We start from the raw sequence: 25,585 nt of genomic DNA on the forward strand, positions 1-25,585 counted from the left end.
TCCGGTTTGGAAGTCTTGACTTCATCCGTTTATTTGTTCAAATGGTTCAAATGGCTCTGAGCACTATGGGACTTAACATCGGAGGTCATCAGTCCCCTAGAACTTAGAACTACTTAAACCTAACTAAACTAACGACATCACACACATCCATGCCCGAGGCTGGATTCAAACCCGCGACCGTAGCGGTCGCGCGGTTCCAGACTGAAGCGCCTAGAACCGCTCGCTCACTGCGGCCAGCCCCGTTTATTTGTTGTTTTCATTTCTGTGAGACATCTATTTGGTAACTCGCCTGCTCTCACTATTCATTACATTTAATTGCGACGGTAATGCATTCTTACCACGTGACCCGTAGTCTACATCCAGTGTATAGTATGACAACTGCAGAGAGAGAGAGAACAAACATTTCAATGACCGAACGGACAGTTCATAATGTCGTGGAAAAAAAAAAGGCACTATTGAGTTTTGAACACAGATCGCCCACAAGGCAGTCTGTTACCATAACCACTTACCCACGATGCCGTTAGTGATTGTAATTGCTCTTTAATGCCCTTCTTGTTGTGGGAACGTTCACTTTTTCTTTTTTTTACGGTCCATTACACCTTCTCCCTGTTTTCATGCCTGATCTGTGTCAGTTTTTGACGGGGTGTCCACTGGACCCTCTTACCACTAAATCTGAGGGGGAGCGATGGGGAGTTTCCCTTGCCAGAACATTCGCTAACACTGTTATAGGACAGTAGGACAGTAGGCATCTTGCCTCTCTCCTGTATGTATGTTTTTTAAGGATTCTGAGATTTCAATCACAGACTTTACGTTTTAAACTGTGTAAGTGTTTCTAGTAACCAACTTATATTTAAGCTGCTCTCTATGAAGAGAGCAGCTTGTCTTCAGGTAGCCCATAAGAATTCGAGAAGAGTGTTTAGAAATCTGTAGTTGGTGATGTATTATAGATTTCAATTTAAATATTTTGTCTGAGCAGGACCTGCGTTTTCGGAACCCTTCATTGATTTTCTGTAGATCAACTGTCTGTAGTTTCTTCAACTCCATTCATCATAATTTTTGAAAAATATTTTAAAGACAATATGCAGAAGAAGTGTTTATCTGTTTCATTAATCTCTCGAGCCGGCCGCGGTGGCCGTGCGGTTCTGGCGCTGCAGTCCGGAACCGCGAGGCTGCTACGGTCGCAGGTTCGAATCCTGCCTCGGGCATGGGTGTGTGTGATGTCCTTAGGTTGGTTAGGTTTAAGTAGTTCTAAGTTCTAGGGGACTTATGACCTAAGATGTTGAGTCCCATAGTGCTCAGAGCCATTTGAACCATTTTTTGAACCAATTAATCTCTCGACTGCTTACTGCCATATTCCGCGGAGTTTTCAGGTTCAATTTTTATTCATCTGGTTTAATTTCCGAAGACAGGTATGAAGTTATTACCCTGTCAGCGCAGGTCGCTGCGTCACACAAAAAAGTTATAGGCCGACAATCAGAGCATTTTATTTGAAGTGTATTTGTATAGTTTCATACGCAATTGGTTCTGTGGTACTGTTAACAAGTGGGAGATTTGTATATAGTGAGTAATGATGTGCTTGCATCGAAGCAGTCACGAATGTAAATCTTCTCAATGTTGAGAATTTTAGCGCACTTCACACACTGTCGTGGAGCTATTCTCCTTTTCCGAGGCTCATATAAAAATTCTGTATCATAGAGCGCTTTTCACCAAACTTTTGTGGCCTCCTCGAGATACGAAAATTCAATGTATACCATTATCACCTTGGAAAGTTTCAATTTTTAATGTGTTTCCAACAGAGCTGAGTGAGTTAAGAAATTATTGCAAATATTTATTTCAAACAGGAGGCGTTAATGCGTCTTAACAAGAACTACATCACAAAATGCAGCCGACCGTACGATGTACACCAAAATGTTGTTTTGACTAGGTCGGGTGCTTCATCGACACACCAAACCCCATCTTAACGCAGTGAATGTGACGTGCATATTCAAGAACTTGAATAAAGCAATGAAGTTTATTAACTGCTGTCTGAGCCTGGTTTATGTCTCTTGGAGTTAGTAATGCCTTCACAGGCAACGCCGTCTGTAATGGCTGACAACACACAAAGCTGGCTGTTATTGTGTCCACTGCCTAATAGGAAGCGAGGAAAAACAAACAGTTGGCATGTATGTTTGTGTCTACACACGAGACAATACCGACAACCAAAGAGGCGGGAATTCTTATGTCTGTCCGCATTCTCACACATTCCCTACGTGTGTCAGCACTGTTCGCGGCATATGCCATTAGTTCCGTGATTAAAGGATATACCCGCTCGTACAAGGTTCTTAAAAAAACTGCAAGCTATAAATGAGACTTAATTTGCATCTGAATTAAGGTAAGTGACCGTCGGATTATTTCAAGCACAGGGGTGTTCTAAATTCGTGAGAGATTAAAACTGTTTGTCGGACATGAACTTTAAGACGGAACCTTGTCGCTAGTCGTGCGTCGGTAACTGACATGGTAAGAGCATTGGATGTGAAGTCCAGATCCTAAAGCATGGTCACCAACGACGTACAACACTTACAAGGGAACCTACCCCCCATCGCACCCCTCCCCCCCTTCCTCCAAATTTGGTGGTAAGATGACCCAGTGATAGGCGCGTCAAAAACTGAATACGGATCAAGCATGAAAGCCGGCCGGGGTGGCCGAGCGGTTCTAGACGCTAGAGTCTGGAACCGCGCTACCGCTACGGTCGCAGGTTCGAATCCTGCCTCGGGCATGGATGTGTGTGATGTCCTTATGTTAGTTAGGTTTAAGTAGTTCTAAGTTCTAGGGGACTGATGACCTCAGACGTTAAGTCCCATAGTGCTCAGAGCCATTTGAACCATTTTTGTTGTAGGGAAGGGACCTCCAGACGTACGCACCTCCTGCTTGTTCTACACAAGTTTCACATCGTTTTGGAAATATTGAATCTTGAATTCATTTGTTGTAAAATAGTTCGCACCTGTTTATTTGTTGTTTTCACTTGTGTAAGAGGTCTATGCGGCAGCCCGCCTGTTCTCACTTTTCATCACATTTACTTGCGACGGTAATATATTCTTACCCCATGACATATTCTACAAGCTATGTCTAGTACGACAATTGCCAAGACTACAGAAGGAGAAGAGACACGTCAACGGCCGGAAGGACAGTTAATAAGTTTGGGAAAAAAGAGGCACGAAGGAAGTTTGAACAGGGATCTCCCGGTCCGCAGATCGACACCGTGACCACACAACCACGAAGCGGCGGCTCTAGCAACATGCTCGACGTTGCATCTCTTGAGCTTGGACCGCTCACTGTTTCTATTTTGCTTCTTTTTCAAAATTCAGTACACTTTCTTCTTGTTTTCATGCTTGATCTGTGTTCACATTGCGATGGGCTATTCACTGGGCCATTTAATCACTAAATCTGATGGGTGTGCCATGCGGAGTTTCCCTAGTTACCACTGAAAGCTCATTTGTAATGAACATCATCGGCCGGTGTAACCGAGCGGTTCTAGGCGCTTCAGTCTGGAACGGCGCGATCGCTACGGTCGCAGGTTCGAATCCTGCCTCGGGCATGGATGTGTATGATGTCCTTAGGTTAGTTAGGTTCAAGCAGTTCTAAGTTCTAAAGGACTGGTGAGCTCAGATGTTAAGTCCCATAGTGCTCATAGCCATTTTTTATAGTCAACATCAACGTAAAAACACAACTACCTCCATGAACAGAGAGCGTTGCTATTTATACGGACATCCTATAGTCCAAAATGTGCATTACAACCATAATAAATTTCGAGAACCTTCTAGAAATGATAAATACTACATAACAAATATTTGGTGGTCACTGGCTTCGAAACGGTGACACGCAGCCAGCGACGCTCACCACTACCACTCCACTTGGAGTACGGTAAAGCCCGAGGAAATACGCTTACTTAGCCTTCCATAGGCAGACCTACTGAATCTGTGTAGACACTGCGAATCTGGATTTAGTAAAACTGGAGTGAAGTATTAAATAACTCACATTTTTGTATTTGCTTCTTCACAATTATATCATAAATCGCAAAAAAGATTATTTTATCTGTTTAGAGCGGCAGCTGACAGTTTTCCAGTCTGCTCGATAACGTGGCAGAGATTAGACCTTAACGTCCAGTCAACAGCGCGGTCATTACAGGCGGTCCGCCGCCGGTAGCTGAGTGGTCAGCGCGACAAAATGTCAATTGTAAGAGCCTGGGTTCGATTCCCGGATGGGTCGGAGATTTCCTCCGCTCAGGGACTGGGTGTTGTGTTGTCCTAATCATCATCATTTCATCTTCATCGACGCGCAAGTCGCCGAAGTGGCGTCAAATCGAAAGACTTGCACCCTGCTAATGGTCTACCCCACGGAAGGCCCTAGTCACACGACATTTTACAATATAGGCGGAACATCTGCTAGGATTACAATAGGATGATGAAGAAATCGGCGGTGCCCTTTTCAAAGGAACCCGCCCGGCATTTACCTGGAACGATTTGTGGAAATTACAGAAAACCTAAATCTGGATAGTATTGCTGGAATTTGAACCGTCATTCTCACGAATGCGAGTCCAGTGTGGTAACCACTGCGCCACCTCGCTGGGTGTGAAACTGACGTTCCTCTTTTTCACATTACACTCATATGTCTTCTTTGCCCTCTTTTGATGACAAACGAACCTGCAGCGGCAGTAGAAATGTGAATGGTCAAGTGAGCTTCTAATCTGCACCAAATTACATCAGTTTACGTCGGAGCCGGGAGAAGTGTAATGAGACGAGGACTGCAAAGTCTCTGGCTCGAGTCAGGGCTCAAGAGACATTTTTAAGCTAAGAGGAAGTTTATAAACTGCCATATTGCGCTGCAGAGTGAAAGATTCTTAAAGGGAATTTCTCGGAATGTAATTTTCTCGGTCCGTCATTACTGAATAAACATTTTCTCGGTTTTGTCTCCGCGTCAGTTTTTCTGTGCGAATATAATCAAAATTTGGAAGACTTTCTCTGTCTCCATCGCCGACCAGTGTGGCCGAGCGGTTCTAGGCACTACAGTCTGGAACTGCGCGACCGCTACGGTCGCAGGTTCGAATCCTGCCTCGGGCATGGACGTGCGTGATGTCCGTAGGTTAGTTAGGTTTAAGTAGTTCTAAGTTCTAGGGGACTGATGACCTCAGCAGTTAAGTCCCATAGTACTCAGAGCCATTTTTTTCTGTCGCCATCTTGAGGTCGTACTAATAGGCCATGTGGTAATTTCGAATGTAGTTGGCCTATTTATATAACGGAGACGTCACCATGTAACAGAACTTCCATATGCTGCCAGAGATTGCATGTCTGTGATCGGTGATCATTTGTGGCGGTGCTAAGAGGACCGTGCCTATTCGTTTGCGTCCAGATTTGTATTACATGCAGGTCTTGGCCAGAAATGAGAAAGACAGAAGTGGGAGCTACAGATAGCAAAGGGCTGAGAAAAAATAGCATTCTTGTCGCGGGCGGACGAGTCATGAGCCATTTACGTCAGCATAGTTTCCAGGCAGCGGTTGGCGCAGCGGAAAGAGTACAGAATAGTAGTCCGAGTGTCGTGGAGCCGAGTCACTATAGGGAAACATTTTTATTTTCAGTTTCCACATTACTAACATTGCAAATATATAGAAATAATTGCCAGTATCTTCTATTTATTAATACTTTCATAACAGGCATGAAAAGGAAAGTCAGACACTGCAAACACTTTTCTCTGTTTCGAAATACTCTGAAGAATATCTTGAACACTTCATTTAGAGATGGTGCTCCATTGCAGTTTGTGACACAACGCTGACACAGCCGACTGGTAGAATGCCCGTCTGTTGTTTACACTTATTAGTTCAAACTGCTACTGTAGTCAGTGCACTGATGTCGCTTGTACGCCGAGAATAAAATCATTCTCGGGACTTTTCGGGCGGGCGGTGTATCACAATATGCTGAAATTATTCGGTATAGAATTCAAATTGTTACTTTTAAGAATATTTAAAGGTAAACTGTGGGCCTTTTTGTTGGAACATAAAGTGTTGTGTATGTATGATCCACGGGATGTACCGCATCCGTAAATAGAGATGTAACAATCAAACTGCTGCCACCAAGCGAACAGTATCGCTGTTTACACGCGACGGGAAGGTTTGACGTGCAGTTGTGAATGGTAGGACGATGTTGGACGTTGACTACGGTATACTTTGCAGTAATTAAAATTTGATCTGAAAGGCTTCTCAGGGTAAAACAAGGCAACTCATCGGTGCTTGAGAATAGCCAGTGTATCATTGTACATGTTTGTTGGTGAACGCAAGGGGTAACAGTTATTGAACTATATGAAATATAATCGTCATAACTTCTGAACCGTTTGATTTAGGACGTTCAGACTACATGGTTGGCCGCGGAGCATGATGAGAATTAGTATGCGCATTGTTGTTTGGTTTAGCGACGAAGCTCACTTTCATTTGGATGGGTTCGCCAATAAGCAAAATTAGCGCATTTGGGGGACTGAGAGCCCGCATTTCGCTATCGAGAAGCCTCTTCACCCTCAACGGGTGACTACCGAACGGTACGTGAAGATTTTGAAAGACGATTTCATCCCCATTATCCAAAGTGACACCGATTTAGACAAGATGTGGTTCATGCAAGACGGATCTCGACCCCATCGAAGCAGGAGAGTGATGTCCTCGAGGAGCACTTTGGGGACCGCATTCTGGTTCTGGTTCTGGTGTATCCAGGGGCCACTGGAATGGGCCTCGATTGGCCGCCATATTCTCCGAATCTGAACACATGCGACTCCTTTTTGTCGGACTATATCAAAGACAAGGTATTCAGCAACGACCCAAAACGATTGCTGAGCTGAAAACAGCCGTTCAGGAGGTCATCGACAGCGGGTCACGCAGAATTTCGCTATTCGTCTGCGTAACATCATCGCCAATGATGGCAGGCATATCAAACATGTCGTAACCAAATTCCGAATATCTATAGTTATGTTTACACATTGAATAAAGTGTGTGCACCTTGTAGTTTGTAAGCAGTTTACGTTTTATCTCATATAGTTCAATAATTGTCGCCCTATAGATACCATGTTAGTCTTCAGGTGTCAGTTTAAAACGTTTAATTAACTGCAGCCAGCAAATTCTTTTGAAGTCAACCATCTCTCAGAGGCTGCTCAGTTCCACTAAAATCATGGTGTCTTTCATAGACATCAAAATGGCTACGGACCCTGTGGACAGAGAGACTGTGGGTGGGCTCAGACCAAAATTGACGAGCAGAACCACACATTAAAATCAACAACCTCCAAGGTGAAGTTCGTGGGGGAACTATCACGGCTTTTGAAATCAAGGCATGGGTGAGAAATTGTGACCAACTGCCACCGTTACTACTCAACTGTGTTCTAGAAAAAATGTGAGAATTTGCAAATCAGAATAAAAATAAAATATTAAGCCCTATCTGCTTAGGGAAAAAAATCGGAAGGAATTAAAAACTGCCTGGCCTTTGTGGATGACTTTGCGATACTCTTGGAAAGCACAGAGGAAGCGACCATCCAGATCAATCTCCTAGGAACTATCACCATGGGACTGAGGATCTTGATAAAAAAAAGACCAAATTCAAGATGCATGACAAATATCAACCAAAATCCTTGAAACAGAGATAGGCCAGATTACAAGAGTAAAGAAATTCAAGCACGTCGATGGGACCATACAATAAAATGAACTAGAAAAAGCTGCGGTAGGCTATTGGATCTCAAAAACGGAGAGAGCAAATGGACTGACTAAACACGTTTACAACAAAAAGTGCAACTCCTGGATTGCCAAACTCAGACACTGTAATTTTGTGACCAAAATAGAATGCCTGAATGCCACTGAATGCTTATCGATGAACCACAAGCAACAGAAGATTCAGATCCTGAAGAATCCTGTGGAAAAGTTTGGGTAAAACCCAAACTGAGGCAAGCTAGAACAACAAAGATATCTACCAGAATGTGGTCAGGATGTCGGAGACTAAGAGGAAAAGAAATTGATATTCTTGTAAAACTGTACAGGTGGACAAAAATAGACTATCCAAATAAGTATTTGATTACCACTGGAACACGGAACTCGAAAAGACCTCGAGGTGTCGAACACCCAGTTAGCTAGAACAGGTTATGTTTAGAAACAGAGTACAAAGTTTGAGAGAGAGAGAAAAACAAAAGTAACAGCATAGCGTCGGCACGAAACAGCATTGTAAACCGAATAAATTCTGTACAAAGATCAAACTGAAGTTTTAGCATATTTCTAAGTGGTGTGTTCGTGAATAATACTACTAATAATGATAGATTCAGTAATGAATATATGGAATGTAAGAAATTGCAGTCTTATTGACACTGTGTTAACCACTTTCCTCGTTACGTTTTTTGTAGAATGTAAGTCATGACATCTAACAGAAATGTATGCATTGATACAGAAACAAATCGAGCAGCTTCATTCACCCTTTGGACTCTGGCACTTCCTAACACGATAGTTCCTTTTTGCATTTATGTCTCATGGACCACTTTTTCTGTGGCGATTCCATATAATTCCTTCATATTCCACTATATGAAATTTTAAATTTATAGAATCCTGTGTGTATGGTTCTGACTCGAATAAATAAATAAATCTTCGTAGTATATTCAAGGCTTGGCTAAGAATGTACCGCCTTTGTATTGTAGTAATACCACATGTATCAGGCAGATTGCACTGTGCCTGAATTGTCGCCTACGAGTGTCCATGATAAGAATTCTATAGAATAGAGCCCTGATAAGAAAGGCATCATCCCGACTCAGCACAAGAGGAAATGGAGAAAAAAATTAAATATAGATGCAAAAAATTGCTAATAATTCGTGGAGAGGCGCAACAGATCTCAATCTAACCTGTCAGAAGGTAACAGGTTCTTGAAAACACTATATGAGCAATTCAGAACGCAATTAGCACTCTCATACCTGATCGAATGGGTAAATAAGCTTTCCAACACTATGATATTATAACGATCTCACGGATCTTTTTGCGTTAAGCTCATAAATAATTTTAGAGCTCATCAACACACCACAAACGTAAGTACCGCACAAATTACTATTAAAGAAAATTATACGGGACAGTCGTACTGTATCACGTAATATTGATACTACTTAACTCGTTACTCAGATAATAACGACGTTGTACTTGATACTAAATTATTTAGTTAATTATCACTATTTCTTAATTAGAACACTTGCGCTTCCGAAAATGTATAAAAAGTTGTGCAGTTAATTATTTTTATAAAGCAGTTGTCGTCTCAGGCCAGAGGTGTATTGGTTACTGTAAAAATGTAAATCTCGTGTGACTAGGGCCTCCTGTCGGGTAGACCGTTCGCCGGGTGCAGGTCTTTCGATTTGACGCCACTTCGGCGACTTGCGCGTCGATGGGGATTAGATGATGATGATTATAACAACACAACGTCAAGTCCCTGAGCGGAGGAAATCTCCGACCCAGCCGGGAATCGAACCCGGGCCCTTGGGATTGACATTCTGTCACGCTAACCAATCAGCTACCGAGGGCGGAAATTGGTTACTATGGAAAGAAACAACAGTTATTTGCATCCTCCGACTGGCGATACCTCTGCTAATATAGTCTTTTGTACTAAATCAGAATTATTTCGTAAGTAAATTTTTGGGTATTGGTTTATATTTGTCAATATTTGTTAACTGTAACTCGAATATTACCTTTCAAGGCATTACGTAAATAGTAAATTTGGCGTCGTTACGCTTTGATAAAATACTTCTCTGCTTTCTTTTTAAAGACTCGTCATACATTTATTTATGTTATATCGCTGACTTGAGCGTGCTTTCTGTACTTGTTATACGCTAGATCGCTAAACTTTCAACCGTCATTTTTTTTTTCAGGGTTCAAAATTGGATTTCGCTTTATTTAGGGTAGTGGGTAAAATGATAATACAGGGATTTGCTTTTAATTTTAACGAATCAGAGTTTATTTAAAAGAATCAGCTCCTTACATCGGCAGACGTTGATGTGAGCGAATGACCACAAATGTAATGCTTACTCTGAACGAGAAAAAAAGGGAAAAAAACACACACACAACTGGAAACCTACTGCCACCGGCACTTGCAAGCTCAAAACCAGGTTTTCAAAACTCAATCACTTCAGGTGTTGGCTTCTTGCGTAGCCACTACAATTCTAATTGAATTTCACTCGTCACTTACTACTAGAATAGTGGTAGCAGTTGGATTTTCCGTTTTCAAGTAGTTCAGCCAGGGCAAGGGATTCTCGATAATTGCGTCACTAGCAATGAGTACGAGCTAAATACTCTGGTAATCACAATTCACTTTCGGTCCGTTTGTTCCTGTACTTGATCCTACAATCGAGAAAAACTCGAGAACGACGCTCGATTATTAAATAAAGCACAGTATACGACAAATTACTACCTCGTAGTAACACTATCCTCCACAAATCTATACAGACAGCTGACACTCAACTACCTTAGTGTACTTATCCCAAAATATTCCACCAATACGCAACACCCAAATCCTTTGGCGTGTGCAACAAACTATCACAGGTATCAAAACGAGACCTTGACCGATACTATGGCTGACATTAAAAGTTTCATTACGGTCGTATCTACGATACACAAATACCAGTCTTCAAACTAAGACAGCGTGTCAGCTGTGCTACACTAAGCCCGTCGCTCAAAGATCGCTTGACCACAAGTCAAGTACAAAACAAAATTACGAGAAGCTACATTCCAATAAAATTCATCAAACAGTTCCACTGACTGTGCCCTAGCATCTTTACTACATCATCTAATCTTGCGTTTAAAAATCTAAATCCACCCCTTACAAACTTCCGAAACCTTTCCAACAAAATTTACCGAAAATGTCCAACTGTCTTGATAGTCGATACCAAATTCTCATAGCAAAGTATCGATACTGACACACGTAAACGTGTCTCGACCCACACGCAGTAACACGACAGTCGCCTTACCGACTCAAGATCACGTACTCTTCGGCCTCTTGATAGTGACCATCTGCTTCTTTCCACAAAATCACAGCTGGTCCAACGTAGGGAACTACCATCATTCTTTAACAATCAATATATAATTTCCTGTGGCTGTCGTTTCGTTGTATGGGGGCCAGCTCGCCAGGATTATCTCTGGCGCGCGTTGCTGCTGTCAGCCACCGTCGCGTAGATGGTCTTCGCCGCTTCTGGGTGAACACTTGCACAGCTGGTTACAATACTGGCTTTTCTAGAACATATACACGCACACTGACTTTAGTTACAACAAATAAAGCATTTTTACTCCCTTTATCTGCTTTACAATACTTTGCTGCTGCCATAATTGAAACGATCACGTTATTTACGTAATGCCACAATTTAAGTTGTTTTAAAAGTATTGTATTCTTGTTGATACAAAATGTACACTGCCACAGTCTCCCTTATTATTATTATTATTATTATTATTATTATCTTTACTTTCTCAGACGTTAAGTCTGGTGAGGAATGGAGTGACGCGGACCTTTATCAAGCGTCACTTCCTTTTTGCTGTACGGTATATGTTATATTGCATTTAGGAACTTTCGGGTAATTGAACATGTATCAATAATTACGGATTTCTGTAATTGTATATATATGTTTGGATGTAGCTGTATTGCATTGATGTATTGGTGGATATTGTGTGGTATGACTCCTGTAGTTGATAGTATAATTGGTATGATGTCAACTTTATCCTGATGCCACATGTCTCTGACTTCCTCAGCCAGTTGGATGTATTTTTCAATTTTTTCTCCTGTTTTCTTTTGTATATTTGTTGTATTGGGTATGGATATTTCGATTAGTTGTGTTAATTTCTTCTTTTTATTGGTGAGTATGATGTCAGGTTTGATATGTGGTGTTGTTTTATCTGTTGTAATGGTTCTGTTCCAGTATAATTTGTATTCATCATTCTCCAGTACATTTTGTGGTGCATACTTGTATGTAGGAACTTGTTGTTTTAAAAGTTTATGTTGTAAGGCAAGCTGTTGATGTATTATTTTTGCGACATTGTCATGTCTTCTGGGGTATTCTGTATTTGCTAGTATTGTACATCCGCTTGTGATGTGATCTACTGTTTCTATTTGTTGTTTACAAAGTCTGCATTTATCTGTTGTGGTATTGGGATCTTTAATAATATGCTTGCTGTAATACCTGGTGTTTATTGTTTGATCCTGTATTGCAATCATGAATCCTTCTGTCTCACTGTATATATTGCCTTTTCTTAGCCATGTGTTGGATGCGTCTTGATCGATGTGTGGCTGTGTTAGATGATACGGGTGCTTGCCATGAAGTGTTTTCTTTTTCCAATTTACTTTCTTCGTATCTGTTGATGTTATGTGGTCTAAAGGGTTGTAGAGGTGGTTATGAAATTGTAGTGGTGTAGCTGATGTATTTATATGAGTGATTGCTTTGTGTATTTTGCTAGTTTCTGCTCGTTCTAGAAAGAATTTTCTTAAATTGTCTACCTGTCCATAATGTAGGTTTTTTATATCGATAAATCCCCTTCCTCCTTCCTTTCTGCTTAATGTGAATCTTTCTGTTGCTGAATGTATGTGATGTATTCTATATTTGTGGCATTGTGAGCGTGTAAGTGTATTGAGTGCTTCTAGGTCTGTGTTACTCCATTTCACTACTCCAAATGAGTAGGTCAATATTGGTATGGCATAAGTATTTATAGCTTTTGTCTTGTTTCTTGCTGTCAATTCTGTTTTCAGTATTTTTGTTAGTCTTTGTCTATATTTTTCTTTTAGTTCTTCTCTAATATTTGTATTATCTATTCCTATTTTTTGTCTGTATCCTAGATATTTATAGGCATCCGTTTTTTCCATCGCTTCTATGCAGTCGCTGTGGTTATCCAATATGTAATCTTCTTGTTTAGTGTGTTTTCCCTTGACTATGCTATTTTTCTTACATTTGTCTGTTCCAAAAGCCATACTTATATCATTGCTGAATACTTCTGTTATCTTTAGTAATTGGTTGAGTTGTTGATTTGTTGCTGCCAGTAGTTTTAGATCATCCATGTATAGCAAATGTGTGATTTTGTGTGAGTATGTTCCAGTAATATTGTATCCATAATTTGTATTATTTAGCATGTTGGATAGTGGGTTCAGAGCAAGGCAGAACCAGAAAGGACTTAATGAGTCTCCTTGGTATATTCCACGCTTAATCTGTATTGGCTGTGATGTGATATTATTTGAATTTGTTTGGATATTAAGTGTGGTTTTCCAATTTTTCATTACTATGTTTAGGAACTGTATCAATTTAGGATCTACTTTGTATATTTCCAATATTTGTAGTAACCATGAGTGGGGTACACTATCAAAAGCTTTTTGGTAATCAATGTATGCGTAGTGTAGCGACCTTTGTTTAGTTTTAGCTTGATATGTCACCTCTGCATCTATTATCAGTTGCTCTTTACATCCTCGTGCTCCTTTGCAACAGCCTTTTTGTTCTTCATTTATAATTTTGTTCTGTGTTGTATGTGTCATTAATTTCTGTTTAATGATTGAAGTTAATATTTTGTATATTGTTGGTAGGCATGTTATGGGGCGATATTTAGCTGGGTTCGCTGTGTCTGCTTGATCTTTAGGTTTCAGATAAGTTATTCCATGTGTAAGTGTATCAGGGAATGTGTATGGGTCTGCAATGTAACTGTTAAATAATTTAGTTAGATGTGAATGTGTTGAGGTGAACTTCTTTAACCAGAAATTTGCTATTTTATCATTTCCAGGGGCTTTCCAATTGTGAGTAGAATTAATTGCTTGGGTGACTTCATGTTGCAAAATTATCACTTCAGGCATTTGTGGTATCATCTTGTATGTGTCTGTTTCTGTTTGTATCCACCGTGCATGCCTGTTATGTTGTACCGGGTTTGACCATATGTTGCTCCAGAAGTGTTCCATGTCTGTTATGTTTGGTGGATTGTTTATTTTAATGTGTGTGTTATCTATTGTCTGGTAAAATTTCTTTTGGTTTGTGTTGAATGTTTGGTTTTGTTTCCTTCTATTTTCACTTTTTTTGTATCTTCTGAGTCGTTTGGCTAATGCTTGTAATTTCTGCTATTATTATTATTATTATTATTATTATTATTATTATTTTCGATTATTCCCATTTAAAGAGAGCGTTTGAACTTGAATTCCTTTATGATGATTGTTTATGTTTTTTCTGAACCCAAATTTTCTTCATGTGTTCACTGTGTTGATTCTTTCGCTCCGCTGTCCATTTGCATCCTGATCTCTTCTGTGTTGTGGTGTCAAATTTATATTTTTTGATGATGTTCCTTGCCGGCCGAAGTGGCCGTGCGGTTAAAGGCGCTGCAGTCTGGAACCGCAAGACCGCTACGGTCGCAGGTTCGAATCCTGCCTCGGGCATGGATGTTTGTGATCTCCTTAGGTTAGTTAGGTTTAACTAGTTCTAAGTTCTAGGGGACTAATGACCTCAGCAGTTGAGTCCCATAGTGCTCAGAGCCATTTGAACCATTTTGATGATGTTCCTTAATTCAGTTCTATTTTCTGCATCGTTTACTGTTATGTGTGCTTGTCTGAGGTCCTCTTCAACTTCTTTCATCCATTTTTTTCCCCCCTGCGTGAGTTGATGACTTTAAGAATTCGCTTTTAAATTCTGTTTTCATTCATCCTGTGGATATGTCCGTAGAACTGCATTCTTCTTTTCCTTATTGTATCCGTAATCTTGTCCGTGTATTTATATAATTCTGATGTTGGTCTCTTCTTCCACATTCCTTGCTCTTGTATCGGGCCAAAAATTTTCCTGAGAATTTTCCTTTCTTGTTTCTCTATTTCTTTGATTTTAGTTTGCCCACCTATTTGTGTTGTTTCAGATGCATACAGTGCCTCTGGAAGTACGACAGTGTTGTAGTGCCTCAATTTTGCGTTAATGGATATGGAATTTTTGTTATAATAGTTCCACGTGAGTTTATATGCTTTCTGTAGTTTTTTTATTCTTTCCTCATTGGCCTTTAGGTTGTTCCCTGATGGCTGGATGATTTCTACCAGGTACTTAAAATGTGGTACTTGTACGATTTTCTCATGGGTTGTCACAACTGGCAATTTGTCTTGTGGCACTCTTTCTATGTGCTGGGTTTTCTCATGCGAGATTTGCAAGCCAGTTCTTTGTGCAATTTTGTGTAACTTCTCTATGGCGTTAGTGGCTTCTTTTCTATTATTTGTGAGGCTTGAGAGGTCATCTGCAAAAGCTAAACACTTCACATTGAATCTATTATCTTTTCTAATGCCAATTTGGATTCCTTTGACTTCTTTTTCCCATGTCCTGATAACTTTTTCAAGAATGATATTAAAGAGTCTCCCTTATTATTATTATTATTAATTCGTAGCATAATTTATTAAATTTTGGGGATACAATGAGTAATCTACGCATCAGCATTTGTCAGACTTTCTAATTCATTGTACTTCAGTAAAGTAAAAGGAATTAATCAATAAAAGGTCATTAAAGCACTTCCAGAGAAACGGCAAAGGACCAAGGTTCGAGTATCGGTTCGGCATACAGGCCAGGAAGCGACAGCAATAATTCTGTTTCTATTTTCTTGTCTCTGTTGGTATCATATTTGTGTCTGAATCTCAAGCGTTTCCTTATTTAATTACTTGATATCTTGTTTTCAGGTGTTCTGCCCAACTGGACTCATTCCGTGTACGCTATCTTCAAGAGTAAGGTAAATAAATAAGTTGCTTTGCTGATCTTCAGAATTCCATTAATTCTTAACACATTTGGAAAACATTCGCCAGAATGGTTTCTGCCTAACAGTAACTTTCGAATACTCTCTGAACCAAGGGCCGGTCATGGCATGCCAAACGGCTCGCGAGCCATGTGTGTGGACTGTGTGTGGGCCGAGACTTGGCCTGCGTCGGCTTTGTTCCGTCCTTCTCTGAAGTACTCGGTATAGCGCGATATTTCACTTAGCATCGCGGTGAGGCATTTTGCGGTCGGCACAAATCTCTTCATTTCGGCAAAATCGTGACGTCGCCGCCGTTTATTCTTCGCTATTTGTTCGTGGTATGATATTCACTGGCCCAGAGGCGGTTTGCACAAAAAGAGGTAATCTAGCGATTTATCGCCGCATGCCTTTAAAACTGTATGTGAATGCCAGAAGACAGGTATGAGAATTCTCATTATCTATTATGAAGTCGCTTAATCGATGGGTAATGCAAATTGGCTGTGAAACGACATTGCAATACCATGCAGGCAAAATTTAAGGATTTAGATGACACTGAAAAAGCAAACCATTACAGCGATCGCTAGACGGGATTCATCGTTCTGTACATCAAGAGGCACGTTGTGCTAAATGTACAGCCAAGGAGCACGTGGAGAAATTGGTGGTACGAATAATAAAATTTCTGGTGTCGCGTGGATTACTCCACTGCGGCAACAGTGGAACTGAACGAAGAGTATGGAGACTCTGCATACATAATACTGCAAAGTACGTTGGTTAACTCAAGGAGCGTGCCTGGAACGATTTTTCGAATTAAAACCCGCTATTGTTGAATTTATAAACAGAGTACAGGATATGGATTGAGAGCGCTTCGAAGAACGAAAGTGATAAGAAGTAGCAGAAATGAGAACAGCGAGAAATTTAACATCAAGATTGATGGTCGCGAAGTAGATGAAGTTAAGGAATTCTACTATCAAGGCAGCAAAATAACCAATAACGGACGGAGCAAAGAGGACATCAAAAGCAAACTAGCAATGGCAAAAAGGGCATTTCTGGCCAAGAGAAGTCTACTAATATCAAATACCGGCCTTAATTTGAGGAAGAAATTTCTGAGGATGTACGTCTGGAGTACAGCATTGTATGGTAGTGAAACATGGACTGTGGGAAAACCGGAACAGAAGAGAATCGAAGCATTTGAGATGTGGTGCTATAGACGAATGTTGAAAATTAGGTGGACTGATAAGGTAAGGAATGAGGAGGTTCTACGCAGAATCGGAGAGGAAAGGAATATGTGGAAAACACTGATAAGGAGAAGGGACAGGATGATAGGACATCTGATAAGATATGAGGGAATGACTTCCATGGTTCTAGAGGGAGCTGTAGAGGGCAAAAACTGTAGAGGAAGACAGAGATTGGAATACGTCAAGCAAATAATTGAAGACGTAGGTTGCAAGTGCTACTCTGAGATGAAGAGGTTAGCACAGGAAAGGAATTCGTGGAGGGCCGCATCAAACCAGTCAGTAGACGGGTCGTGGGCAGGAAACGTCTAACAAGTGAGAAATGCATAATGTTGATTTTATTATTAACTGCACTTACACAATTTGTTCAATATGAGCACTGGAGAGGCCTACAAGATACTTTACAGCGCCAGATTTGCACCTCGTGGCGAAAACACAGTGTAATTCGGTTCCGCTTTTACAAATCAGCACATCTACCAAGTTTCTCTGCTATACGGCATTTACATTCCACACTAGACCTCAGTGAGTAGCTGCACTTAAAAAGTAACCACCCGGTACATGCCTCTTCGTCATAAATGGGAACTAGCGGTACACAGTAACAGAAAGCTTCTCATTTCAGGTCCATCGGAGGCTACGTTTCGAAAACCCTATTTAGTTTACAAAATAGCACTCCAGGTCTTTTCTGCTCTTGTGAATAATTCTTTGTTGCTCATGCAGTCGTTGCCTTCCTCCGCCCTAAATACACAAACTCATCAACTGTTTCTGTGTCCTCCTCGTTAATTTGAGCTACTTTCGATATGTTTGTACTACGTTATCATAGGCTTATCGTAATTTGTTTTCAGACTGCTTTCAAATCAGTATAAGTCCCTCAACATAAATATGTGTAATGCGCCTAGAGTGAGGCAAAGATCCTGTATCTATTGACTTTATAATCTAGGTTCAGTCACTAGAATCAGGAACAAGAATCAAGTATTTAGTAGTATCTGTCTGAAGCGACCGACATCTTTCCTTGACAAGTGAATCAATAAATAGAATAAATCTGATCGTGGGAAAGGTAGGCGCTAGATTCAGACTTCCAGGATGAATCCTTAGGTTCCTTGCGGTGACCTCGTTCGGTAAGTTCTTGATCAGGCTACCTTTCGTTTGTCTGACAACCGTATCTTACCAAGCTGGATTTGTGGTGACGATAGAGCAAATGCACAGAGAAGCTGCGCTTTTCGTTACGGGTTTGATTAATCCGCTCGAAAATGGCGCAAAAATAATCAAAGATACTACAAGAAAGGCACTATGCATTGCGGAGAGCCTTACTCTTAATATTTCGAGAACGCTCGTTCCAGTATCAGCCGAGAAAAATAATTAATGTCCTAATTTGTCTCTCCCGTGGTGACCACGTAAGTAAAATTCAGAACATTCTTACTTGTGCGGAGGAGTATGGAAAATTCGGTTTCCCTGCACCTTCCACGAATGAAATAGGAGGGCAGTGAAAATGACGGTGGTTCACCATGTTCCAGTGCACACATCTGTTCGTCGCTTGGAGAGGTAGATGCAGCTTTTCTCCCTTGTAAACTGTACCACTGTCCGCAGCCTCAAACAATTGACAGTCGGAGTAATTGGACGTAAAGTCGGTGGCGCTACCGCAAATTTCAGTGACAACAGGTTTATGGTATTCTGCTAGCAACGACCTCAGAATTTCTAAAATTAGCTTATGTTACAGGCGCCACCTGTCTTAAAACTGCTCTTTGTGTATGTGGCCTCTTTCCTTGTCTCCATCAGGTACTTTTGTTGACGTTATGTGTCGGCTAATTGCGCCTCCTGACCCACTCTGTCGTGTCTCATCACCGACAGCCAACTGCTCGTTACTTAATGAGCTAAAATCTAGCGCACCTCTGTCGCCACCCTTCATTATGGTAATTACTCATAACAGTGGGCCAGATTTTTCGGGCGTGGACCGAGGAAATCACGGTCGCCTTTTAACCAGGTTCTGTTGAGCCGATAGGGACGTCGTCTGGACAGAAATTTAACCCGCCCCCCTTCATTTTTAGCTATAATGAGGCTGTGGTGGCAGTTAACGAAGAAACAGAACCTTTTGACAGTGCGCCTCCGCATTTCTATGTCTTAAGCGAGACGTATCCGGATTCACCGGTTTCGCAACTGCAGAAACCGCATGTCCTACTCTAGATGCAAACGAGTTTTGTTGGGTATCTTGATCCCAAACGGACTGGATGCTGGTGATTCACAGGTGTCGCATTTCAGAAACCGCTTCCCGTGAACTTTGTGCCCTGAGCAGTCTCGCTATTAGTTCATTACTCGCTAGTAAAGCCCTCACAATTTCGTAAACGAATTTGTGCCAACGTTTCACAGCCTGTTTATGAGCATAAACAAATAGCCAAAGAACTTTTCAAAAATTATAACTGTACGTGGAAAAAGGTTTATACTATTACTAACACATGTTACAATTACATGCTATTAATATCATCGTCACCATCGTCATACATAAATCTTTCAGAAGACTATGTTTATCTGAGCTTTGTTCTTCACGATTTTTTGTTTAACGCTGTTTTCTTTAACAGCTGGTAGGATATTCCTTCTCTCAAAACCATCTTGCTCCAAATTCCTGTACCTCTGCATCTTACTCCTTCTGTCTTCCTGCAATGGTAGCTCTTTAGAATGTATTCATTCAAATTTGCCTTCCTTTTTGTGATATACTTCAATAGATTTCTTGTTTCCTCTACTGTTTCAAAGATGTCATCATTCGTAACTCTGTTGTCGCAGTTAACTTTTTCGCACAGCCGGATTTTATAGTTTTCTAAATGTTTCTCATATTTCTTTCTTGATGTCTAATTTTGTGAGCCATATGTAACTTGAACCCAAGTAAAACATTTTGAAAATCTATTTCATAGATAAATTCCTACTGTTTCTGTTGTCAGTAATCCTTGTATTTTTAAAAATAATTCCTCTCCATAAACTGTCCCTATTTCTTCAATAAAGTTTCCAACTGCATGAAGCACGCTTTCTAAGTATGTGAAGTTGTTCACTCATTCGAGCTTCTTTCGCTGTTTTTTGTTGTATTTGCTGGGCCGTGGGTCTTTGCTATTTTGAACACTTTAGCCTCTAATATGTTGAAACACATTCCGAATTTTTCTGGTGTTTTTGTTATTGCCTTCATCATTTCCTGTAATCTTTTTTGATTTTCCACTGGGACCTCATAATAATCTGCATGTTTAATAATTTAATAGCTATTTAATATGTAGACGATCTTGCGGTGCTACAGAAACTGAATTTCTACTTGAGTAGGGTACAGGGCTCAGCTTTTGCACGAAACATGTGACCGACGACGAAGTACAGTTCACCGAAGAAGAGTTACACAAGACCTTATATAAAATTATTCACACCAGAAGAGCCATCAGGATCTGCCTTTTATTACAATACTCGAACCAGTTATGAATCCTCGCTGAGGGAACTTTGGAGGAACGCAGTGAGGGACAAAATCTTCGTCGGGTGTTTTTCGTTGCACAGTATTTAGTTCATTTCTATGAGGATAGAAATAAAGTCTGTCAAGCGATACAGAAAACGTTTTAAATTTGCAACGGATTATTAAATATAAACGAAATCTGTGCGCAGTTTCGAACACGAACAACAATCAGCTGTGTAAGGGAATGACGACAATGAAAATTTGTGCCGGACCTGGATCGAACACAGATTTCCTGCTTTATGCGAGCGGTCACCTTAACCGCGTTGGCTATCTATGCACGACTCACGGCCAGGCCCAAACCTCCCTATCTCATCGTTTCTACGTCACAAACTGTACTTGTACCTGTACAGGAGAAGATAATTTAAATCGCTGCCTGGTATAGGCGGTTAAATACGATATTGCAGTGCCTGTGTTGTTAAGAAGAACGATTCTTCAGACATGCAGGCCGTTGCAGCCGCTAGGGTCCATCTCTATGTCTTTTCAATTTCGTTAAAATATTTTAAGTGTGAGACAGCCAAACACGTTGAGGAAGTTAGCGTGTTTTGATTAATGCGAAGAAAGTCGTATTTAAGAACAACCCTGAGCCGTTGATGAAAAAAGCCCTTATTCGCTAATAGTTTCCATCAATTATCATCATTGCAGCATTATTTATACCATTCTGAATCGAATCGTTCTTATTACACATGAAAGAATGAAATAAAAATCAATTCAGCATTCCTGAAACGCCCGTGTGTAGCATAACTCATTATTACTGCCAACAATAAAAGTTATTAATACATTTAAATAAGCTTAGTTCACTGTCTACAATGATGATGCATCCTCCTATGTGGAGTTCACCCTGCAATTAATGTGTATCTTGTAGTTCAGCAGAAACAAATGTATACGGCTCTCGGTAGCTTCAAGTCCTCCTTTTCGCTACAATGAACTGCCTTATTCATGTTTTGATCGTAGCTGCGTAGAGCCCGTTCGAAAGAAAAATTCACTTCAACCGTTTGTATGGAAATGCAGACGCACCGTACAGTCAGAGCACGGGGGAAAGGAACAGCCTTTTGGAACAGTGCTGGAAGCGGAGCGAGAAGCATTCACGCACGAAGTTCTCCAAGGAAGGCGGTAGCAACGCTGCGTAAAATTTCACAGCGTTTGTTAATTCTCGCCGGAATTGTCGGCTCCGTCCGCCGCTTCCAGGAAGTCGGGGCAGTCAACTAGTGTTACTGGTATTCGCGTGCTGATTGGACCTCGAGATAGCGGAACTGGGCGACATACTGGGTTTTTCTGGTACGTTGGGAGCTTCCAGATACGCCGCGGGAAACTGTAGGTCAGGCTATGCTCGTTTTGCTTTTGTAGTCACAGTTAAGCAAACGAGAGGATGACCGTCTCAACAAAAAAAAAAAAAAATACTTTAACCTAACTAACCTAAGGACATCACACACATCCATGCTCGAGGCAGGATTCGAACCTGCGACCGTAGCAGCAGCACGTTTCCGTACTGTAGCTCCTACAACCGCTCGGCCACAGCGGCCGGCTGACTGCCACACGGAAACTGCACTCTCAGAGGGCACTTATTTGCAGACGCGAATCTTCCGTCCATGAGTTTTGAGATAGGCTCTACACATGTATTTGATCAATCTTATTCCCTTATTCACGAGAGTGGCGTTCCCTGTGTCGAAATTTTCTGACCAGCCTCCATTTTATTAGTCAATGTGCTGATAGCAAAAACTCTCGATTGCTTATGTCCTTAACTCGCGATAGTGTGCCAGTGATGCAAACGCCGGTACTCACGTCCAATACCGGTGGCGGAAGAAATTTTCGCCGCGTATTAAAGTTAACACGAGCAATAGTTGATAGTGTACGGTTCTGATTAACAGCCTGTGATAGTATCACAGATTCCAAACAAGTTCTTAGTGTCTCTTAGAGCGAGACTATAGGCGTTGTTGGTAGTAACCAATCTACATCTACATCATACTCCGCAAGACACCTAATGGTGCGTGGCGGAGGGTACTTTTGTAACAGTAACTGAGTCTGCCAACCCTGTTCTACTCGCCTATAGCGCGTGGGAAGAATGATTGTCGGTAAGCCTCTGAATTGGCTGTAATTTCTCGAATTTTCTCCTCGTGGCCATTACGCGGGATGTATGTGGGGGGGGGGGGGGGGGGAAATAATATGTTGTCCGACTCTTCAATAGTAAATCTCTCCTTGATGCATAACGCCTCTGTTGTAACGTCTGCTAATGGAGGTTTTTGAGCTTCTTAGTAGCGCTCTCGCGCCGGCTAAACGATGGCGTGACGAAACGCGCTGCTGTTCGTTGGATCTTCTCTATGTCTTCTATCAGTCCTATCTGGTAGGGATCCCATATAGATGAACAATACTCAAGAACCGGTCGAACAAGCTTCATAAGCCACTTCCTTCGTAGATGAGTTACATTTCCTTAAGATCCTTCCTATGAATCTAAGTCTGGCATCTGCTTTTCCCACTATTGTTTTATGTGGTAATTCCACTTAAGGTCGCTCCTAGATATTTTGCTATATATACTGTTGCCAGCGGTTTGTCATCAATAGTGTGGCTGTACAGCAGTGCATTTCTTTTACTATGTATGCGCAATATGTTACATTTATTTACGTTCAGTCAGTTGTCAAAGCTCGCACCATTCATCAATTCTCTGGAGGTCATTCTGCAAATCGTCACCATCTTCTGGTGTTGCTACTTTGTTATAGGCAATCAGAGAATCTACGAACAGCCTTCAAGAGCATCCGACGCTTTCTAGTAGATCATTTATGTATAATGTAAACAGTAACAGCACTATCACATTTCCTTGGGGTACTCCGGAAATTACCTTTTCATCTGTAGATTTTGTTCCGTTAAGAGGGACGTGTTGAGTTCTGTCTGCAAAGAAATCTTGAATTCAGTCGTAAATCTGCTACGTGTTGAGTTCTGTCTGCAAAGAAATCTTGAATTCAGTCGTAAATCTGCTACGATACTGGAGAATCTCGTTTTTTTTTCAGTAAACGCAGTGCGGGACTGTGTCAGATGCCTTTCTGAAGTCGTGGTTGATGGGACACATATGTCTTTAAAACAATACGCAGTTCTGAGCGTTGGGTCGTCCATACCTCGTATCTGTCTTGTGTTACGATGTAGCGAGATAGTTTCAGAACTAGAAGAAAATTACAAGGTATCACGGGATGGATATATATATGGCTGTGAGCTATCAAATAGGGCAACCTGTGTTACGTGGCACTGTGCACCTGTTTCACGCAAATCAGATCAAATCATCATCCTCTCCATTCCAAGAATGACTGAAGTAACTGTGTTTTGTTATGCATCCTAGACGTTGTTTTGAAACATTACTACACACCTGGCTAATTCAGCTAGTTTGTTGATGATTTGTATGTAGTGGGACGTATTTGCCCCAGAAAATTTCACATCGTCTAGAAAACGTTGGTGTGTCGTATGTCAAAGCCATCTTTAGATACTTGTGAATTTGTGTGCGATATTTCATGTTTTTCATTGGCATAAACAAGAATAAATGTATTTCAGTACTGACTTGTTATTCTTTCCGTAATTGCCCTCCCGATAAAAGCATTTTAAAATTAAAAAAATCCTAGGTTCAGAGGAAAACATGGATGTAGTTAGCTTCGTGGGACACATCTGTCCCACTTTACCGATTTTCAAAATCGGTCATCTTAAAAATTTCGTGGCAGTGCAAGTGTATATTTGTCGCAAAGGGGAACAGTTCTTGACCTTTTAGTTTTTGAAAGTATTGCTATTTGGACAGCAAAATAACTGATGATGGCCGAATCAGAGAGAATATAAAATGCAAACTGGCAATGGGAAGAAAAGCGTTTCTGAAGAAGAGAAATTTCACATCGAATATAGATTTGAGTGTCGGGAAGTCTTTTCTGAAAATATTTTGGTGGAGTGCAGCCATGTATAGAAGTGAAACATCAACGATAAAAAGTTTAGGCAAGAAGGGAATAGAAGCTTTCGAAATGTGGTGCTACAGAAGAATGCTGAAGATTATATGGGTAGATCTCGTAAGGAAGAACTGAATAAAAATGGGGAGCAATGAAGTTTGTGACACAACCTGACTAGAAGAAGGGATTCGTTGGTAGGACACATTTTGAGACATCAAGGAATTACCAATTTAGTGCTCGAGGTAAGTGCGGGGGCTAAAAATCAAAGAGTGAGCCCGAGAGATGAATACCGTAAGCAGACTCAGAAGGATGAAGCGACGGTATTGCTGTGCCTGTGTTGTTCTGATTACAATGCAAAGTTCCTTTGGTCATGCATGCATGTCCAAAGGAAGAGGCACGGCAGCGCCCGAAGCCGTTACCAAACGTATCAAATGAATTCGCAGCGGCGAATAAGGACAACCATCAGCTGTAGAATGCAATGACGACAGTGAAGATTTGTGCCAGACCGGGACTCGAACCCGGATTCCCTGCTCATCGCGAGCGGTCGCCTCACCATTTGGCTATCCGTTCATGACTCATGGCCAGGCCCAAACTTCCATATCTCGTCAACCATCTGCTGATATCGGGCAAGCGACTTTCAAATACAGCGCCTGACCTGTACGGGACTTTACATAATGGATGTACGAGTACAGGTCGCAGACGCTTGATTGACGACGTATGGAAGTTTGTTTCTTCCCGTGAGTCGTGTACGGTAAGGCAAATGGTAAGGCAGCCGCTCACGATAAGCGGGAAATCCGTGTTTGGGTCACAGTCCTGCACAAATTTTCATTGTCGTCATTCCATTCTACAGCTGATGGTAGTCCTTATTTGCAATTACGAATCCATTTGATGTATAAGAAGGATGTAGGCTGCAGTAGTTACTCGTAGATGAAGAGGATCGTACAGGACAGAATAGCATGGAGAGCTGCATCAAGCAAGTCTTCGGACTTAGGACCACAATAACAACATGCAAAATAAATTTTAACTATCAAAGGGTTAAACACCTTAAGAAGAGTTTTCAGGGCACCAAATGCAATGGCAGTTTAAAACGCGTGTAACTGAAGACGAAATTTTCGCCTTCCGAAATACAAGAAAATCATACCTACATATTTAGAAAAAGAATATCCTGCTATAGTTAGATAACTCACGCTTGAAAGTTTGCCAGGAGGCTAATCGAAAATGTACGCAAATATACTGTAACACGTAAAAC

At 41.1% G+C, this 25,585-nt stretch overlaps 1 protein-coding gene across 2 annotated transcripts in view; it reads left to right on the forward strand.

Annotated features, from left to right (window-relative positions):
• LOC126260818 (H(+)/Cl(-) exchange transporter 4) overlaps nucleotides 1-25,585 on the forward strand; it is a 485,631-nt gene that overhangs the window by 293,393 nt on the left and 166,653 nt on the right. For both annotated transcript variants that reach the window (XM_049958193.1, XM_049958194.1), the window contains one exon: nucleotides 15,672-15,721. The gene's annotated coding sequence lies outside the window, so the exon portion shown is untranslated. The remainder of the gene's footprint in view (nucleotides 1-15,671; nucleotides 15,722-25,585) is intronic.

This window comes from Schistocerca nitens, chromosome 5, assembly GCF_023898315.1.
Source record: "Schistocerca nitens isolate TAMUIC-IGC-003100 chromosome 5, iqSchNite1.1, whole genome shotgun sequence".
Lineage (NCBI taxonomy): Eukaryota > Metazoa > Arthropoda > Insecta > Orthoptera > Acrididae > Schistocerca > Schistocerca nitens.